The sequence below is a fragment of the Theropithecus gelada genome, chromosome 2 (assembly GCF_003255815.1).
Source record: "Theropithecus gelada isolate Dixy chromosome 2, Tgel_1.0, whole genome shotgun sequence".
Classification (NCBI taxonomy): domain Eukaryota; kingdom Metazoa; phylum Chordata; class Mammalia; order Primates; family Cercopithecidae; genus Theropithecus; species Theropithecus gelada.
In genome coordinates, this window is record NC_037669.1 from 167,945,464 (window position 1) to 167,961,105 (window position 15,642).

Genomic DNA, 15,642 nt, shown 5'->3' on the forward strand with positions numbered 1-15,642 from the left:
AGTATTATTAGTTAAGAAGTACGTGTTGTAAGGCTATAGCTGCCATAGATAGTGATTCCTCTGATTGATGTGGGAAACATAAATTGAAGCCTTTTGGAAAGAATTTACTATTATGGATGTATTTATGGATATTTGTGATTCATGGGAGGAGGTAAAAATATCAACATTAACAAGTTTGGAAGAAGTTGATTCCAACCCCTACGGATGACTTTGAGGAGTTCAAGCTTCAGTGGAGGAAGTCCCTGAAGATGTGGTAGAAATCGCAAGAGAACTAGAATTAAAAGTAGAGCCTGAAGATGTGCCTAGATTGCTGCAATGTCATAAGAAAATTTTATGGATGAAGGATTTCTTCTTATGGATGAGCAAATAAAGTGGTTTCTTGATATGGAATCTACTTTTGGTGAAAATGCCAGGAACATTGTTAACATGACAACAAAGGATTCAGAATATTACATAAACTTAATTGATAGGTAGTGGCAAGGATTGGGAAGATAGAGTGCACTTTTGAAAGAGGTTCTTCCATGGGTAAAATGCTACCAAACAACATCACACGTTACAGAGAATTATTTTTTTGTGAAAGGAAGAGTCTATCAATGTGGCTGACTTTATTGTCTTATTTTAAGAAATTGCCACAGCCACCCCAACCACCACACTGATCAGTCGGCAGGCATTAACATCAAGGCAAGACACTGTCAGCAAAAAGATCACAACTTGTTGAAGGCTCAAATCATTGTTAGCATTTTTTAGCAGTAAAGTATTTTTAAATTAAGGTCTGTACATTGTTTTTTAGACACCATGCTATTGAACATTTAATAGACTACAGTATAGTACAAACATAACTGTTATATGCACTGGGAAATCAAAAAATTTGTATCACTCATTTCATTGTAAAATTCACTTTATTGTGGTGATCTCAAACTGAATAAGCAATATCTCCAAGTCATGCCTGTATTATTTCCTCCCAGAACTTCTCATATCTCCTTTACAACTCACTACAGTTGATGTGGGGAGTCATGCTCTGTGTTTTCTTAGTATCTGTACTTAACTCTGGGTTGCAGAGGCTATCCAGATGTTCATAAACCACTTTATTCTTCTTCCTGTGCTCACAGCTCAATGGCATATTCCAGTCACCCTGGCAATTAGGTGAGGCTATGTATTTGATTTCTGACAATGAGATACAAGCAGAAGTGACATGTGACTTACCAGCCCTGGCCTTGGAAAACCTTTCTAGTACAATCCTCCATCCTGTTTGTGTGCTACTGTGTAGATTAAACAAACATTTTCAGAGAAGGGCAGACTCATGAGACAAAAGGATCCGGGATGCTAAATAAACATGGTGGAGGTCATCCACCTGCCCATTAGGAACATATATGTTGAAGTTATGAAAAAATATTAAAATACTGGGGTTATATGTGTTGTAGTAATTAGCATTACTTCCAAAATACTCACTGATTATACTGAAAACATTGTATTGAAATTATATTTTTATATATAAAAATATATTTGAAAGATCAAAACTTTCAAAAATTCCAGAAGTAACTTTCCTTTCTAGAGAAGGCTTATTACATGTTATTTTACCAAATATTTTTGATATATCATTTACATCTATTTTGTTTTATAAAAGTCTTTAGGTTTATCATTTGAATAAGTATCCTAGGATTTTTATGGAAGAGATAAAGTGATTTTTCTTTAAACAATGAGGTAGTGTATGATGTGATCCAAAATAAAATACCAGTGACTTGTTATCTTCCAAAGAGAACTCTGCAGTCCTTTGCTTGCACACTCCTTATTAGTTTCCTTGGCAACGGGTAATCACTTGTTTCCCTTAAATAGATGAGATGCCAACAAATATGTAATAGTGGTTTGATACATCAGCAAAGAAAAGTGCTATAATGACAGCATAATAAATCTGAACATGAAAAGTTAATAGTCACATTAGTGACAGCCTAACTATAGTGTGAGAAGCACACAGAGCTTGAATTTTCTGCTTCCATTTCATTCTTTTTGTGACACTCGGTTCTTCCTAGAATGCCCTCCTCCTCTCTCCCTCCCTTTGCATAGCATGAAACCTATAAAGGAATAAAAACTCACTGGGCGGGGTGGCTCACGCATGTAATCCCAACACTTTGGAAGGCCCAGGCAGGCGGATCACTTGAGGTCAGGAGTTTGAGACGAGCCTGGCCAACATGGTGAAACCCCATCTCTACTAAAAATACAAAAATTAGCTGGGCATGGTGGCAGGTGCCTGTAATCCCAGTACTTAAGAAGCTGAGGCAGGAGAATCACTTGAACCCAGGAGGCAGAGGTTTCAGGGAGCCAAGATTGGGCCATTGCACTCCAGCCTGTGTGACAAGAGCTAGACTCAGTCTCAAAAAGAAGAAGAAGAAAAAAAAAAAGAATAAAAACCCTTCAAAATGAAAACAGACCTGTTAATAATTCCTTTTTTTAGCGCTGTAAGAAAGTATGCTAAATTTATTTGTCTGCTGGCAAATTATTATATTAAAAAATATTATTTCAGGGATATCCCTAAATAGTTAAATATATAATTTAAACCCTACATATTTACCTAAATATATTCCATTTTGGGAGAGTCACCTTGATTTATTCTAGTCAGGGTCATCAATCCCCATCAGGGTTTACTTTCTACTCACTCATTAGGTATGCCAGCTCTGTCATAAAGGCAAATGTAGAACTTGCTGTGGTCCTCTCACCGTGGCACCAGCAACAGCTGGCACAGGCTTAGAGCCATTGCCTCTAAAGTACAGCTAGGAACAGTAACTCTGTTTGACCCCTGGGTAGTTATCTCCCCTTCTCATTATTGTTGGGTACATATGGACCCTGGAAGTGGCCAGTGGAAAGCCATTGCTTTAACATTCATCCCCAGAATTCACCATACCTAGCAGTAGCAGCAGATTTAGGCCAAATGACAAGTCTGTTACACAGGTCTATTATATCTACTCCCTCCTTTGTTTTTAGCTCTACTTTCTTCCACTTCTAATGGTTCCTCCCAGTCTTCATCTTTCCTTAATTCCTTAAACCCAATTCTGATCTTTTCCCATGACAGAGTAGCAGAGCCATCTGAAAAAATGTGTCTCCTCTACAGTATTAAGTAGTCCAACATAAAAAGGTGACTATAGATTAAAACAGATTGGAGAAGTAAAAACCTAAATAAATATAACTAATATAGTAATTTAACAATTGTTGGCATTGTCTGCCAAGTTGTTAAGCATTTATCAAGCAGTGGGCTAAATTTTATGTACACTATTTCTATTGAATCCTTACAACATGGGTATTATTGTCTTGATTTTATAGGCAATTGATATTTTCACAGGTGTTAAACATTTTGTTCGGGGTTACATGACCTGGAAGTGGCAGAGTCAGGATTTAAATACACATTAGCTTGTTCCCAAAGCCAGTGTGGAGTGGAAAGAATCATTCAACGCTAATTAATAATTTACTACAAAATGCAGTCATCTTTTATCTAGAATTCTTGGAGGGTTATTCATCAACCTGTAAATAGTTCTAGACTCCTGCTTTTCAAGGCATCTACTCTGTTATTAAAAATAAGAGGAAGAATAGCTCCAATTTATGTAATGTTTGTAATATTTCGGGCATGTTCCTAAGCCCAGAATATGATCAATCATTATAACTATGGGGTCTGGAGCCAGACTACCTAGGTTTGAATCCCTACTTCACCATTGTGAGACCTTGGGCCTCGGTATGTTAATACCTCAGTTTTCTCATTTGTGAAGGGGGGGATAATATTCCCTATAATGTAGAGTTACCATAAGAATTAGGTGAGGTAATATACATATAACTCTTGGGACTGTAACTGTCCACAGGCGGCATTCAGTAAATGGTAACTAGATTGTTAGTTGTTTCTATTGTTTCATGTAAAGCAAAGTGCTAAGCAATTTACATATATTGTTTCACCCGGTCCTCTTAGTAATTTTGTGAGGTATGCATTATGCGTGTCCTCATTTTACAAAAGGTATAAAAGATGAGGCAGGGGTTATATAATTTTCCTAAGGACACAGAGCCAGGATTCTAACACAGACTATGTGTCTCCAAAGCCTGTCTTCTCAGCAGCAGTTGTACACTGGTTCTTTACTGTTGGACAATGTGAATGCTTAGAAAACATGTTTCTATTTTAAGTCAAACTATGCCCATAACACTTCAACCTCTTGATTTTTGTTGTAGTTATTAACAGTTTACACACATCGCTGAACCCTGAGAACTTTTTCCTCTTTCTCTTTCCTCTCTTTCAATGCTCCACACCCCTCTTCATGAATCCCCACTCCAACGGTCTTACTTCAACACCTTTTCATCAGAAATTTGTTAAAGATATTTGGGAAGAATGTGCAAAGCAAATGTATGTAACCCAAAGCAATAAAATAGATTTTTCATTTGTTTGACCAAAAGTGTGTTTTAAACAATATATGCAGAGCTACTCAGGAATCAGTGCTTTTCTTATGATTTAAAATAATCAAGAGGCAACACACTAAACCTGGGAATTTCTCAGCAAATTCTCTGAGAAGAGTCAGATCTGTATCTTTTTCTTCCACCAAGAGAAGAGACGAACATGTCCGGATTTCACGCTGCCCCAGAGGGGCTGGGGGGCTGGCTTGGCAACCCCGGGTACCACACGATCACAACGCACGGGGACTGCGTTCCAGGATCAGCTAATTCAGGGAAGTTATGTGCCTGTTGTGAATTTGTATCCAAGCAACACGCAGATTTTTAATAAATAAATGGCTCTCCAAATAACTTTATTCACTGAGGAGAAATTTCAAGTTTTTGTCTCTCAGTCTGAATAGCACTTGATGTTCTGTTCTTCCTGTGTTGAATCTAAAAACCACACAAACTTTGTTCCCCCTCTGTAAATTATTATCACAAGTGGAAAGTGCTTTGGTTTTCAGGGGATGATGAAGCATTGTTTTTCAAAGTTCTCCAGTTGTTACAGAAACAATGTTAGGATGAGAGTTTGATTTAAAGGGATGGATGTTTGTCAGATATCATTTTTGAATCCCCTGTGAGAACAGGGAATTGGCTAAAGAGATGTTCTGATTTCATTGCCAGTCAACTCACAGCTTGAGTGTTCTTCTGAAGAATCTCGCAGTGAAGTTGGAGGAGGGGGATGGTGGAGTGGAGTAACAGGAAAAAAGTGATACAAGATATGACATTAAATAATTTTACACATAATTGTGTGAGAAATTATGTAGCTGAACCAATGGAATCAGCCTAAGTTCCAATAAATCTCTGTAGGAATGCCAAATATGTCTAAATCTCTATCTGTTTGGAAAATACTTGCCCAGCCTCTGTAGAGCAGAACTTCATCCTTTAGAAAGATCATGGCATCCCTTCCTGTGTAGTTCAAGAAAACATTTGGCTCAACTTTTGTTTTGTTTTGTTTTGTTTTGTTTTGTTTTTTGAGATGGAGTCTTGCTCTGTTGCCCAGGCTGGAGTGCGGTAGCACGATCCTGGCTCACTGCAACCTCCACCTCCTGTGTTCAGGCAATTCCCCTGCCTCAGTCTCCTGAGTAGCTGGGATTAAAGGCATGCACCACCACACCCAGCTAATTTATATGTGTGTGTGTGTATAGTTTTTAATAGAAAGGGGGTTTCACCATGTTGGCCCAGCCGGTCTCAAACTTCTGATCTCAGCTGTTCCACCCGCTTCGAGTGGATAGACAGAGGATCCACCAGCCTCTCAAACTGTTGGGATTGAGTCACTGTGTCTGACTTTGACTCACCTTTCTTTCTGAAATGCTCTAACATATGGGAAGCCTTCCCTGACCTCCCTTCTTCCCCTTCCACCTGGAAATTAGGTAGCCTCTCTTTTAGTTTTCATAACATTTTGTATATTCCCCCCAGCATAATCCACATTTGTTTGCATATGTGTTTACTTCCTAAAGAGTGAACTTAAGACAGATGTTATGTCTTAGGCTTTAAAAAAAAATTCCAATTGCCTAACAAAGTGCTGTTTCAAGACATCTTCATTGGATGGGTGGATGGCTGAATGGATGGATGAATTAAATAATGAGACATAATAGTAGAAATCTTAGCATCACTACATTTAGTGGTCACTAATTAAATATTCATTAATTAACAAGATGATTAAACAGGGTGGAAATAGCAATTGGTTTTGAAGTAATAAAACTCGGGTCTGAATATCCATTGCAGTACTTACATGCTATTTTGTCTTGCTTTGATTGCTTGACTTCTTAGACCACCAGCTATCTCTTTCATAAGCTTATAAAACTTACCTCCCAGAAATTTTATAAAAATTAGTTAAGATTAAATATATAAAAAGTTTGATCAATTATAGGTGATTAATAATAGTAACCATTATTACATCGACACCAAACACTCCTCTACATTTTTAAACATATTCTTGTTTCAAACTAAATTTTCTAAAGACCTCCCAGAACACACAAATACATGCCTAGACATTTCTACCTTAACACTAACTTTCAAACCAATAGATGATTTATGCACACACACACAAACATACGTACACAATCATGAATACAAAATATGTGTTTTTCATTTAAAACACTAGTTTGGGCTTAAGAACTCTTGCTTTTTTTTAGAAATAAGACTTATAGATAAATAATGAAAATTATAACAATAATGGTAATATTTACACAGCATTTATCCTGTACCAGGTGCCATTTTAAATGCCATATATATATCAATAAATTGGCATAAGAACACTATGATATAGGCATATTACTAGTATTTCCATCTAACAGATGGGGAATTTTAAGTACAGAGTACTATAAATAAAAAATTAACCTATGCTCATGTATTAGTAAATAGCATCAGTTTGGAAAATTCATTAAGGTAGCAGTTACATAATGTTACTCATGAAACAGGTGTCTGTGCAGGAGCCATTTGATATTTGCAGAATAGAACACACCCAACCTCATAAGCTAAACGTTTTGGAAAGGAAGACTCACTTATGGAAGCATGCTCTGCAAATCTAAGACAGTCATGGTGGAAACAGAAGTCTTCAGATTCCCACCACAGTGAATAGTGTCTTTGTACTCTTTGAAACTACTGGTTTCCAAAATGTTAAGCCTTTCAAGCATGGTGGATGACAGGCAGGGGCAGTCAATGTAGTCACTCTGGGTACCATTAGGATTTGGCCTCTCAATATACTGTTTGTAGTTTGTCCCTGAAGTGGAATGCATAGATATCTGAGGCATGTAAACTTTCCAGAAGCTACCTCAGCTATGTAATCTTATAAGCTGGTATCTAAACCCTCTCATTTTTTTCCAGTTTCTCTGCATAATGCTTATATCTATGAAACACCATATTCTGGTCCCTTATTATGGAGACTTAAAGAGGCATCCCTGAAATGAGTAAGTGTGTGTGTGTGAGTGTGAGTGTGTGTACATTTTGTTCCTGATATATCTACATTTTATATATATATATATATATATATATATATATATATATATATATATATATAATTAGCCTATGCTCATGTATTAGTAAATAGCATCAGTTTGGAAAGTTCATTAAGGTAGCAGTTACATAATGTTATTCATGAAATATAAATATATATATATATGTATATATATTCCAAATTATTTATTTTATCTATGGAAGAGATATAGTATAAATGAATATCAAGTTCTAAAATAATGTATCTTCTACTTAATGCTTAATGTATCTTCTACTTAAATAATGTATCTGTCCATTACAGAAAATCGATGCCAAGGTGGAAAAACCCTTTTGGTGGAAGAAGCCTGGTCACAGTAGTGACAGTATTCCAGTGTTCTGTATCATGCCGAAAACTATAAAGGAAGGCCGTACTCTCAGAACTAGCAGCTCTTTTAGATGGTGGTTTAATGTACATAGGAATCACTAAGAGCTGGAAACAGGAAGGTTTCTGGGCATCTCCTTTAGAGATTCTAATTCTCTGTTGGGTAGAGTTCAATAATTTGTATAACAAGCTCTCCTAATAATTCTGACAGGGGTGGGCCAGGTACCATATTAGGACAAACACTGCTTCAGGCCATCTTTTGTTATTTAATAGTTAATCCTATTTATTTTAAACACTTCAAAAACTGTAAAGAATTATAAAAATTATCTCTTAATCATTATGTCATCTGCCCTAGATCTTAAGATGTGTAGACATTGCACCAGGAATTGAAAGGCAATTAGTCTCAAATGTATCATAGTTTACAACAGAATTATCCATTAAATGACGGAGACATTTTAGTTCTCAGAGCTTTTAGGGTACTATTTGGAAGGCAAATTTTGTCTTGCAATCTGTTCTACCACCTAAATAATATTTACTTTATGTTCTACATTTTACCCCTCATTAGTTGCTCATAGGCAATGGGGATAGCCAAAACACCTTGCCCAAAAGCCCTGGTTTCTGAGATTTTGGACTTCTGTGAAACAATTTAAATTCAGCAAGGCATCTTATTGCTGATAGGTAATTGATGACCCTTCTAACATCAATCTCATCGTCGTATTAAAGCAACTGCAACACACTGAAGACTAAATAAAAGAAAACTGATATTTGAATACAACAGGTATTGATAAGAGCAGTGAAACAGTAGGTGAGCAGGCACAGATTTTGCACATTGGTCTTAAGACCTTAGATCACTCAACTGTGAAAGAAAACATTGTAGAAAAACAGTGATATGCTCTAAACTTGAAATGAGCTCAATGTCATTATCACCATCATCAACATTATCATTGTGATCATTGCCATTATTATTATTCTTAAACAAATTTAATTAAAAGTTTGAACGTTTGTTCTGTACTAAAAGTGATGTCTGGTTATCTGTTCTTTTGCTAGATTCAATAAAATTGTTATTCTCTCTGTGAAGTAGCTTGATAGAAAATCTGACATTGTTTGATAGAAAAAAATAGGCATTGAAGTTCTTGATTTAGATATTTTCTCCAAAGATCACCTACTGTTTATCTCAGGGGACCTGTTTGACTTCCATGATATTATTTATTTTACATTTGTAACAGGGGATGGTAATATTTTTCTCTGGTGATCACTGAGAAGATGAAACAAAATATGCATTTGGCATTTTCAGGGGAAGGTTTCAAAATAGCTGACTAAAGAATTTTTTATTCACTTCCTCCATGAAGAAGATCCAAAATAGTGAATAAAAAAATCACAGTTTTAGTGGATTGCCCAAAAGAAAACACTGGAATTCAACAGAAAATTGACAGGCAACACCTAAAGCAAGGAAGGAGAAGGAAGCCAGACGGCCTGGTCAGCCAGGATCACCTGGGAGCCAAGAAAGACTTCTCAATTTAGGGAAAGGGTGAGTAAGAGACCCTCAGGGGTCCACGTTCTCACCATGGACTCCTACAATCCTGAACACAGGCAAGCCCTCTCATGAGTCCTGAAACTAACACAAGGAGTTGCTGGAAAATTGTACCACAGGCACTGCCCCAGGGAGGAAGCTCATACTGCATCTTTCACATTCCCTGAGACCTAAGCAGCTACAGCAAGGTTCCATTTTAGGACTCCACCCTCAAGAGACTACACACTGTCCTGGACCCAGTGGCCCTGGGGCTGATGTGTAAGAGAGTACAGCTGCTACCCCCAGGGCTTAGGCACAAGTGACTGAGAGCTACTGCACCCAGCATGGAGGTGCAACTGAGGCACATGCTTCCACCCTTAAGACTGACGCATGAGTGAGGCACCATTCTAGAGCCCCACCCCCAACAGACTTCACACTGTCTTGGAGCCCAGGGCTGCTGAGGCTTAGGCACAAGAAAATAGCTGACTGCTGACTCTAGGGCTGAAGTTCAAGCACCACCTGCATTGACACATGAGTGAAGTGTGTTCTATCACCCACTAGCCTAGGCTACTGTCACTGAAGGTGGCACTTCCTTCGCCCCCAGTGGCAGGGAAGTAGTGTGGCCATTGCCACCCTCTACCTAAGCATGTTATCTGTGGACTAGGGTCCACTGCACCCCTCCTGACCATGGCCAAACACTGTATACACCATTGAAGACCTTATAACAAGCCAGCATAACCCAGCTTTTCCCCTCCCTCCCATGCCAGAGTTCACAGTTTGGGGACCAGGCGATTGTCCAGTGCAGTCTACCACCATTGGGACCTGAATGAACACTCCTTCCAGGAGACTGACATTGGGACTATGTACCTAGCCACTACCACCCCAGCTGGCACCTATCTAATATGTGCTACCTGCAGACATGGAGACTGGCCCACCCACCATATTTCAGCCACTGCCAACACTAGTGCATACCATAGGGGACACAGAGGATTGTTATACTATGGCTACTGTCATTGTCCATGCCATATTGGCAGGCCAGAAGCCTTGGAACCCACTAACCTTACAGCCAATGGCTGCCACCACTGACATCTGAGTAAACAACATGGAGACACCAAAATTGGCCTACCTGGACCCACTGGTGCCAGCATACACCACCCTGAAGTTTACAAACAGGCATGCCCAGCTCATCACTGCAACCACTGTGGATCAAAGATTGGCCTAGCTGGCACCCCAGTGGCCAGCAAAACTGTACTACAACCTCCACTAATAACTGCGTAAGGAAATATCAGATACCACTGATGCTGCCTATAGCTGTAGAATTCATACAGAGACTACATCACTGTATGAACACAGAATCAAAGCCAAAGTGCCCAACCAAACCAACCCCTTAGATTCATCCTCAGGAAAATGTTCTTTCCTTTGACAACAAATTAAAAAAATTGGAAGAAGCAACTGATACACTAGATGTGAAGATATTAAGATATTAACACAAGAACAAGAAACATGAAAAAGCAAGAAAGTATGACACCCTCAAAGGAACACAATAATTATCCAGAAATAGATCCTTAATAAAACGGAATTAACAAAATCCCAGAAAAAAAAGTCAAATTATTGATTCTAAAGCAGCTCAGTGAGATGCAATAGAACTCCACAAAGCAATACAAACAAATAAGAAAAACAATTCAGTATATGCATGAGAAATTTAGCAAAGGGGTACCTATCATAACAAGAGAACTCAACAGACATTCTGGTACTGAAGAATTCATGGAATGAAGTACAAAATACATTCAGAAGCTTCAATAATAGACTAGATCAAGCAGAAGAAAGAATCTAAGAACCCAAATACAGTTCTTTTGAAATAATCCAACCAGAGAAAAATTTTAAAAGAAATGAACAAACTTTTGTGATATTTGGGATACTCTAACTAAATATGCGAATTATAAGAAGTACAGAAGGCAAAGAGAGAGCAAAAGAGTGAACAAATTTGACAAAATAATAGATGAAAACTTCCCAAGTATAGAAACAGATTTACGGGACACAGGAGGCCCAGCAATCTCCAGACACAATGCAAAAAATCTCCATAGCACATTATAGAAAAAAATATCTGAATTCATTGACAAAGAGAGAATTCTAAAAACAGTAAGAGAAAAGCATCTAATCACCTATAAAGGAACCCTCACCATATTAACAGCAGGTTTCTCAGCAGAACCTTACAGGCCAGGAGAAAATGGGATGTTATATTCAAAGCAATGAAAGAAAAAACAAAACTGCTAAAAAAGCATACTTATATATATCCAGCAAAAATATTCATAATGAAGGAGAAATAAAATATTTCCCAAATAAGCAACAGCTGAGGGAATTCATCACCACTAAGTCGACCTTACAAGAAATGCTCAACCAAGTCCTCAATCTGGACATGAAAGGACAACATTTATCATCATGGAAACACACAAAAGTATAAAACATAATTGTAAAGCAAACACACAAATCACAAATGAAAATAATGAAAGACTCAATAGTGCCACTATAGATAACCATCAAATCACAATGACAAACAATGAGAGGAAAAAATCGTAATAACGAATATACAAAATAAACAGAAAACAATTAAAAATATAAAAGAAAACCTCACATCTCTATAATAACAATGAATTTAAGTTAAATTATCCACTTAAAAGATATACACTGGCTGAGTCAATTTAAAAAACAAACACCTGATTCAACTATATGTTCTCTACAAGAAATGCAAGTTAATTGTAAAGACACATATAGACTAAAAGTAAAGGCAGAGAAAAAGATATTCCATGCAAATGAAAATCAAAAGTGAATAGAAGTAGTTATACTATCAGATAAAACAGACTTTAAGAGAAAAACAGTAAAAAACGGTAAAAAAAAAAAAAAAAGAGAGAGAGAAAAAAACCACAAAGGCCACTAAATAATCATAAAAGGATAAACTAGCAAGAAGAAATAACATTCTAAACATGTATGCACCCAACACTGGAGCATCCAGATTCATAAAGCAAACAGCACTAGATCTAAAGAGAGCAATAGACTCCAGTACAATAATGTACACCCCACACTTAGCATTAGAGCATCCAGACAGAAAATCAACAAAGTAACAGTAGACTTAAACTGGGCTTTAGACCAAATGGACCTAACAGACATTTACAGAATATTTCATCCAACTACAGAATATACATTCTTCTCATCAGCACACGAAACATTCTTCAGGCTAGACCATATGTTAGGCCACAAAACAAGTGTCAACAAATTTATAAAAATGAAAATTCTATTAAGTATTTTATCAGAACACACTGAAATAAAACTAGGAATCAATATCAACAGGCACTTCAATAACTATGTAAATACATGAAAATTAAACAACACGAAACAACCATTGAGATAATTAAAAAATTAAAATGAAAATCAAAAAAATTCTGAAACAAAATGCAATGGAAATACAACATATCAAAACATGTGAGGTACAACAAAAAAGGGAGTTGAAAGCTATAAATGCCTACATCAAAAAAGTAGAAAGATTTTAAATAAATAATTTGACAATGCACCTCAAAAAACTAGAAAAAGAAAAGCAAACCACACTCACAATTAGCAGAATGAGATATTAGAGATCAGAGCTGAACTGAACAAAATATAGACTAAAAAAATACAAAGGATAAAAGATCAATTAAACAAAAAATTGGCTCTTCAAAATGATAAACAAGGCCAGGCATGGTGGCACATGCCTATAATTCCAGCACTTTGGGAGGCCGAGGTGGGTGGATCCCCTGAGGTCAGGAGAGCATCCTGGCCAACATGAGGAAACCCGGCCTCTAATAAAAATACAAAAATTAGTTGAGCGTGGTGGTGCATGCCTATAATCCCAGCTACTCGAGAGGCTGAGGCAGGAGAATCGCTTGAACCTTGGAGGCTGAGGCTGCAGTGAACCGAGATCACACCACTGCACTCCAGCCTGGGTGAGGCAGCGAGACTCCATCTCAAAAAAAAAAAAAATGGATAAACAAAATCTATCAATAACTAGCTAGACTAACAACATCAAAAAATCATTAGAGAATATTATGACCAACTATGCACTAAGAAACTAGAAAACTTAGAGGATATGAATAAATTCTAGGAAACATGCAACCTACCAAGATTGAATCAGGAAGAAATATAACATTTAAATAGTCAATAATGAGTAGTGAGATTGAATTAATAATAAAAAGTCTCCCAACAAAGAAAGGCCTGGAACTGCATAGATTCACTACTGAAAGCAAACATATAGAGAACTAATACTGGCCAGGTGCAGTGCATCATATCTGTAATCCCAGTACTTTGAGAGGTGGGGGATTCCTTAAGGCTAAGAATTCAAGATCTGCCTGGGCAACATAGTAAGACCCCATCTCTACAAAAAAATTATTTTGAAAAATAACCAAACATGGCAGCACATGCCTGTGGTCCCAGCTACTTGGGAGGCTGAGGCAGGAGGATCACTTGAGTCCTGGAGATCAAGGCTGCAGTAAGCTGTGATTATGCCATTGCACTCCAGGTGACAGAGTGAGACTGTGTCTCAAAAAATAATAATAATAATCATGAAAATAACAAATGCAAACCCTCCTGCAACTGTCCTATATTTTAAACAGAAAATAATTCTTCCTAATTCATTTGACAAGGCCAGCACTACCCAATACCAAAATCAGAAAAACACAACAAGAGAAAACTACAGGCCAATGTCATTGATAAACAAAGATGCAAAAATTCTCAACAAAATTCTAGCAAATTAAATTCAACAGCATATCAAAAAGATAAGACACCATGATTAAGTGGGATTTGTACCAGGGATGCAAGATGATTAAACATACACAAATCAATAAACACCATGTATCCCATTAACAGAATGAAAGACGAAAACTATATTGTTATCTCAATAGACTCAGAAAGATATTTGATAAAATTCAACATCTTTTCAAGATACAAACTTCCCATTAACTAGGCATAGAATGAATATACCTCAGTAAAGGCCCTATGTGACAAACCCACAGCTAACATCATACTGAAAAGAGAAACGATGAAAGCCTCTCTTCTAAGAACAAGATGTCTACTTTCACCACTTCCACAACATGGAAGTCCACAACATGACTTCCATGAAGTCAAGTCTCATGACTTCCACAACATGGATGTCCTAGTCAGAGTATTCAGACAAGAGAAAGAAATGAAAGGCATTCATATTGGAAAAGAGGAAGTCAAATTGTTCCACTTCGAACACAAACAAATGGAAGAACATTCCATGCTCATGGACAGGAAGAATCAATATCATGAAAATGGCCATACTGCCCAAGGTAATTTATAGATTCAATGCCATCCCCATCAAGCTACCAATGACTTTCTTCACAGAATTGGAAAAAACTGCTTTAAAGTTCATATAGAAACAAAAAAGAGCCTGCATTGGCAAGACAATCCTAAGCCAAAAGAACAAAGCTGGGGGCATCACGCTACCTGACTTCAAACTATACTACAAGGCTACAGTAACCAAAACAGCATGGTACTGGTACCAAAACAGAGATATAGACCAATGGAACAGAAGAGAGCCCTCAGAAATAATACCTCACATCTACAACCATCTGATCTTTGACAAACCTGACAAAAACAAGAAATGGGGAAAGGATTCCCTATTTAATAAATGGTGCTGGGAAAACTGGCTAGACATATGTAGAAAGCTGAAACTGGATCCCTTCCTTACCCTTACACAAAAATTAATTCAAGATAGACTAAAGACTTAAATGTTAGACCTAAAACCATAAAAACCCTAGAAGAAAACCTAAGCAATACCATTCAGGACATAGGCATGGGCAAGGAATTCATGACTAAAACACCAAAAGCAATGGCAACAGAAGCCAAAATTGACAAATGGGATCTAATTAAACTAAAGAACTTCTGCACAGCAAAAGAAACTACCATGAGAGTGAACAGGCAACCTACAGAATAGGAGAAAATGTTTACCATCTATCCATCTGACAAAGGGCTAATATCCAGAATCTACAAAGAACTTAAACAAGGCCGGGCGCAGTGGCTCAAGCCTGTAATCCCAGCACTTTGGGAGGCCGAGACGGGTGGATCACGAGGTCAGGAGATTGAGACCATCCTGGCTAACACAGTGAAACCCCGTCTCTACTAAAAATACAAAAAAAAAACTAGCCGGGCATGGTGGCGGGCGCCTGTAGTCCCAGCTACTCAGGAGGCTGAGGCAGGAGAATGGCGTGAACCCGGGAGGCGGAGCTTGCAGTGAGCTGAGATCCGGCCACTGCACTCCAGCCTGGGCCACAGAGCGAGACTCCGTCTCAAAAAAAAAAAAAAAAAAATA